This window comes from Lampris incognitus, chromosome 7 (genome assembly GCF_029633865.1).
Source record: "Lampris incognitus isolate fLamInc1 chromosome 7, fLamInc1.hap2, whole genome shotgun sequence".
Lineage (NCBI taxonomy): Eukaryota > Metazoa > Chordata > Actinopteri > Lampriformes > Lampridae > Lampris > Lampris incognitus.
This window is the reverse complement of record NC_079217.1, coordinates 58048576-58054575: the sequence shown is the minus strand read 5'-3', so window position 1 is coordinate 58054575 and position 6000 is coordinate 58048576. Positions and strand designations below refer to the sequence as shown.

The window sequence follows — 6000 nt, the reverse complement described above, 5'->3', positions numbered from 1 at the left end:
TGCTGCGGGCACAGATGGTGCAGGCCATGACGAACTCCTTGACGTCCCTCCTCATAGTGGGCCACCAGAACCGTCGAGCTATGAAAGTGAAAGTGCGGTGGACTCCAGGGTGGCAAGCGAGCTGACTGGTGTGGCCCCATTTGAGGACCCGAGACCTCACTGAGTCCGGAACAAACAGTCGGCGAGGCGGCACGTTGCTCGGGGCTGGACTGGAGCGCAAGGCGCGCTTGACCACCGTTTCAAGGCCCCAGGTCACCACGCCAACGACCTTGGTCTCAGGGAGGACGGGACTTGGCTCCACCGTTACAGGTTCCTTAAGGTGTTGACGAGACAGAGCATCTGCCTTGGTGTTGCGGGAGCCAGGACGATAAGTCAGTGTGAAGTCGAACCGACTGAGGAAACTGGCCCACCGTGCCTGCCGACCATTGAGACGTTTGGTTGCCCGGATGAACGTCAGGTTCTTATGATCAGTCCAGATGGTAAATGGATGCTCTGCCCCCTCCAGCCAATGGCGCCATTCCTCAAGTGCAGCCACTACAGCGAGAAGCTCCCGATTACCAACATCGTAGTTCTCCTCGGCGGGAAGGAACCGGCGGGAGAAGAACGCGCAAGGATGAACCTTCTGGTCGGTCTCTGATCGTTGGGAGAGCACAGCCCCCAATCCGGTGTCCGAAGCGTCCACCTCAACTATGAACTGCCTCTTGGGATCGGGATGGAGTAGGACGGGGGCACTGGTGAACCTCTCCTTGAGCGACAGAAATGCAGAGCGAGCAGCTGGGGACCAGACGAACGGCTGAGAGGGGGAGGTTAGACGGGTGAGGGGTTCTGCTACAGAGCTGTAGTTTCGGACGAACCTCCTGTAAAAGTTCGCGAACCCGAGGAAGCTCTGCAGTTCCTTACGTGACTTAGGATCCGGCCATTCCACCACCGCTTTGATCTTGCGAGGATCAGCTCGAGTCTTGCCTCCCTCCACGATAAAACCTAAGTAGTCCACTGACTCAGAATGGAACAGGCATTTCTCAGCCTTGACGAACAGCCGGTTACGAAGGAAGCGTTCGAGAACCTGCCGCACGTGCTGGACATGCTCCTCGAGGGACCTGGAGAAGATGAGGATGTCATCAAGGTAGACGACAACGAATTGGTCGAGCATGTCGCGAAGGATGTCATTCATGAGTGCCTGGAACACCGCCGGGGCGTTGGTGAGGCCGAACGGCATTACCAGGTACTCATAATGACCACGGGGAGTCTTAAAGGCTGTCTTCCACTCGTCCCCTTTCCGGATCCGAACGAGATGGTAGGCGTTCCGGAGATCCAGCTTAGTGAAGACAGTCGCCTGGGTCAGGGGTTCGAGGGTGGAGCTCATCAGAGGCAGGGGGTATTTATTCTTGATGGTGATGTCGTTGAGTTGGCGATAATCAATGCAGGGTCGGAGACCACCATCCTTCTTCTTAACGAAAAAGAAACCAGCTGCCACCTGGGAGGATGAGGGTCGGATGAGCCCTGCCGCCAACGATTCTGAAATGTAATCGTCCATAGCAGCCTTCTCGGGAATGGAAAGGCTGTAAAGACGACTGCTAGGGAGAGAGGCCCCAGGACGGAGGTTGATAGCACAATCATATGGCCGATGCGGAGGGAGAGACTGAGCCCGCGTCTTGCTGAAGACCTCCCCGAGATCATGATACTCGGGAGGAACAGAGGAAAGATCGGGAGGAGGGGCAATCGGAACAGTCTGGACTGCTGGACCAGGTGCGGCCTGAAGACACCGGGCGTGACAGGAGGAGCTCCACTCCAAAATGTTACCAGACGACCAAGCAATGTGTGGCTCATGCTGAGCCAACCAGGGACGCCCCAAGATCACAGGAACTAAGGGAGACTGGATGACGAAGAACTGAAGGCTCTCCACATGGTTTCCAGCAATAGTGAGAGACACGGGACAGGACTGTCGGGTAACACTGGCCAGGCGGCGCTCATCCAGAGCAAAGGCCTCTATTGGCCTCTCCAATTCCTCACATGGAATGTTAGCTTGAGCAGCAAACGTAGAGTCCAAGAAACACCCATCAGCTCCCGAATCGATGAGTGCGCCTACAGTGAGCCGCTGGTCTGCCCAAGCCAGGGTAACGCTCACAAGATGGTTAGCCGGAGCAGGATGGCGGGAACAGGAAAGACGACTCACTAGGATCTCCCGGGGTCCCAGTGAGCCTAATCTTTTGGCCGCGTAGGACACTTGCTGATCCGGTGTCCCTTAAGACCGCAGTAAAGACAGAGACCTGCCTTGAACCGGGCCTCACGTTCAGCGGGAGTCAGTCGTGTACGCCCAAGCTGCATAGGTTCCTCCTCTGTCACTGTCTGGGAGGAGGAGAGGCTTGCCACAGGGGAAGTGGAGTGCGACGAAGAAGAGCCCCCTTCGGAAGCTCTGGATGGCTGAGAGGTAGAAACGGTTCCCCGTAGACCTCGCTCGCGCCTTCTCTCGCGGAGACGTCCATCGATGCGGATGGCAAGGCTGATAAGGTCGTCGAGAGAGGTAGGATCCTCCCGGGTGGCTAGCTGATCCTTGACGGCATCGCTGAGGCCCCTACGGAAGGTTACCCGAAGTGACTGGTCGTTCCAGCCACTCTCAGCCGCAGCCAGCCTGAACTCGACTGAGTAGTCAGTGACACTGCCACTGCCCTGCTGGATCCTGCTCAATCGGACACCCGGATCCTGACCGTACACTGGATGATGGAATACCTTCCGAAGCTCAGCCACAAAGTCATCGTAGGAAGAGCAGAAACTGGCCCCCATGGACCAGGAAGCAGTGGCCCACTGAGCAGCGCGGCCAGTCAGCAGGTTAGTCACGTAAGCAACTCTTGCAGCATCTGTGGTGAACCCCCTGGAATGGTGGGCGAAGACAAGCTCACACTGCATGATGAACGTGGCACAGGTCTCAAAGTTGCCATCAAAAGGCTTGGGATTGGAGATACTGGGCTCCCGGAAATCCGAAACATAAACGTTAGGATTGTCTAAGGCAACGGCTGCGGGCACTGCTGGAGGAGGGGCGGCCGGAACTGGTGGGACAGCTGGCTGGATGGTGATAGCCGCTGTGAGAGTTTGCAACTGCTTAAGAACCTCCTCTTGTTGGCTCGCGAGCGCCGCTTGCTGGGCCGAAAGAGAATCCACTGAAGCCTGGAGGGGTTGCACCTGAGCCCGGAGGCCCTGCATGGCAACAGCGGCCTCTTGTAGTTGCTGGCCGTGGGAGGCTGTAAGCTGAATCTGCTTATAGAGAGCAGCCTGGACAGGATTGGCGTCTAGGTTGTCTGGGTTCATAGTGAGGGCGAGTTCGTACTGTTAAGGTTTGTAGAACGAACCCAATAGCGACAACACAAGACAAAGTAAAGCACCAACCTGGCAGGACTCGTAGAGGAGAGCCGGCCGGGCCTGGACAGAAGGGGGAGGCGCTTCAGGCGGAACTTGAGAATAGCTTCTTAAAAATGGGAAAACGTAAACTGCCCCCTTAATCCGAAAAGGAAAAAACGTAAACTGCTCTCTTAAAGTCCGAAAGGGAAAAAACGTAAACTGCTCCTTTAAAGTCCGAAAGGGAAAAAACGTAAACTGCTCCTTTAAAGTCCGAAAGGGAAAAAAACACAAACTGCTCCTTTAAAGTCCGAAAGGGAAAAAAACACAAACTGCTCCTTTAAAGTCCGAAAGGGAAAAAAACACAAACTGCTCCTTTAAGGTAGAAGTCCAACCGAGTAATAAGATCCACAGTGAGAGAGGAGAAATTAGAATATCAAAAACTTGATCTCAACTAGAAAATCACGATGGGAAAATCCAATGGGGAAAACACAAAGAGAGTTCTTCTCCGAACAAGCTCTCAAGGAGAACTGACACAAGGGAATAATCAAACAAGCAAAAACACGGAGAATACTACAATCTGTACTCCACCGGGAGACACAGAAATGTCACAAAACTCGAGACGAAGAATTTACTCACGGGACTGTTCAGGACGAACTCGCGACGAGTTCTGGAAAGCAAACAAACTTATACTAGAGTGGTCAACGAGTAGGTAGGCTGCAGGTGTTTCAGACGCGCCCTTCCCCCGCTCTCATTGCTGGTTGCCAGGTTGGTCAACAGACCGAGCCCTAACAAGTTGTTCCTTATCAGATGAGAGGGTCTAAGGGCAGGATGTTGTGTTGCTGTTAAGCCCAATGAGGCAAATTTGTAATTTGTGATATTGGGCTATACAAATAAAATTGATTTGATTTGATTTGAAAAGCAACATGTTTGGAGGCACACATTAGGTGGTTCTTCAACAGTCTGGAGTTTCTGGCAGCCTCCTGCAATCATGATGGGTGACTGGTTGTCCTTGGTATAAGCCCTTGCTACCAGAACCAACCTGTCATGGCACAGACAGAGCTGCTGAGGGCTGCACACCTCCTGTGGCACTCTAAAAAAAAAAAACTCCTTGCATAGGTCTCCACCTCTGACCATGGTGTAACATTTCTGAATTTACATCCGGTGAAGTCTGGTGGCGTTAGGGTGTCTGGTGTTGGGAGCAGGGTCGAATGACCTGGGAGCTCCTAGCCAGAGCCCTGCACATCAGTGGCATGGGGTATATGGTTGCTAGCAGCTGGGATTGAGTGGCAGCTGTTTTCGGCAGACCTGTGTGACTGAGCAGCCCTATTTAGGGACCACACTGCTCACCCCAATTGGGAAGGGGGCCTAGAAAAGGTGGCCTAAAAATTGTCCACTCAACCAACCACCTCATCAGTATAACCTACTGGGAATTCCATTTTGCGGTAAAAAAAACAAGAAAATGACCCCATTCAAACTGACAACATGGAATGTAGGCCTCACCTTGATAATGATAACAGACCATATCAAAGGACCGTGCTGACTGCTGAGGAACTGAGACGCTACAACGTGGACATCGCTGCTAAAGCAGGCTCCTGGGTCAAGGCTCCCCCTATAGAGGAAGGAGAAGGGCACACCTTTTTCTGGAGAGGCTATCCCCCTGAGGGACAACATCAGCATGGTGTTGGACTAGTAATCAAGAACAGCATTCTAACCAGCCTCACTGAAGCAACCACTGAACTAAGTGAGAGGTCAATGACCCTCCGTATCCCCCCCCCTAGCAAAAGGACAATGGTGTGAAGGACAGCTTCTACCAGCAACTAGATGAGGCCCTTCATTGTATCCCCAAAAAATGACAAGATCCTTCTTCTGGGAGAGTTTATTGCTAGGGTAGAAAAGAACAATGGTATATAGAGTGGAGTACTGGGTAGGGATGGGGTTGGCCAGCTTAATGCAAATGGTCTGAGGCTGCTAACACTCTGTGCAAGGCATGACCTCACCATTATGAACACACTGTTTCAGTAGAAGACCAAATACAAAACATTCTGGATGTACCCACAATCTAAACACCGGCACCTGGTTGATTATATCGTATCAAGACGTATCGACTAATGATATTTTGCTGACTTGGGCCATCAGAGATACAGAATGCTGGATGGATCACCACCTGATCGAGACCAAACTCCACATCAAAGTGCACCCCCCACAGCGTCTCAAGAAACCTATAAAAAAGCAATTGAACTGTGCTAAACTGAAGTCAGCCCCAGCACAGAATGAGTTTGGTCACTCTTTAGGCATGATGGCACTAGAGTTGGAGATCATTCTGCGTTCTGTCAATTCCATGGATCAGAAATGGACCTACCTAACCGCATTGCTACATCAAGCTGCAGTCGACTCTATAGGCTAGAGCCAGAAAACATCAGGACTGGTTAGACGAGAACTCTGACACCATCACATCCTTGGTGGAAACCATACGTATAGCACACAGGGCTATTCTCAACTGCCCTGCATCCACCATCTTTCGGCAGCAGTGGCAAACAGCACGAAAGGAGGTACAAACCTTGTGCCCTCTGCAAAATACATGGTGGATGAACAAAGCTCACGTGATTCAGTCATATGCTAGCAGAAATTATATGCACAAATTCTACAACTCTATGACTATATATGGCC

General features: G+C 52.2%; 1 pseudogene; it reads right to left on the bottom strand.

The window, feature by feature from the left end:
* Positions 1-4285: 4285 nt before the first annotated feature.
* Positions 4286-6000, bottom strand: part of LOC130115289 (RING finger protein 10-like) — a 56350-nt pseudogene continuing 54635 nt past the window's right edge.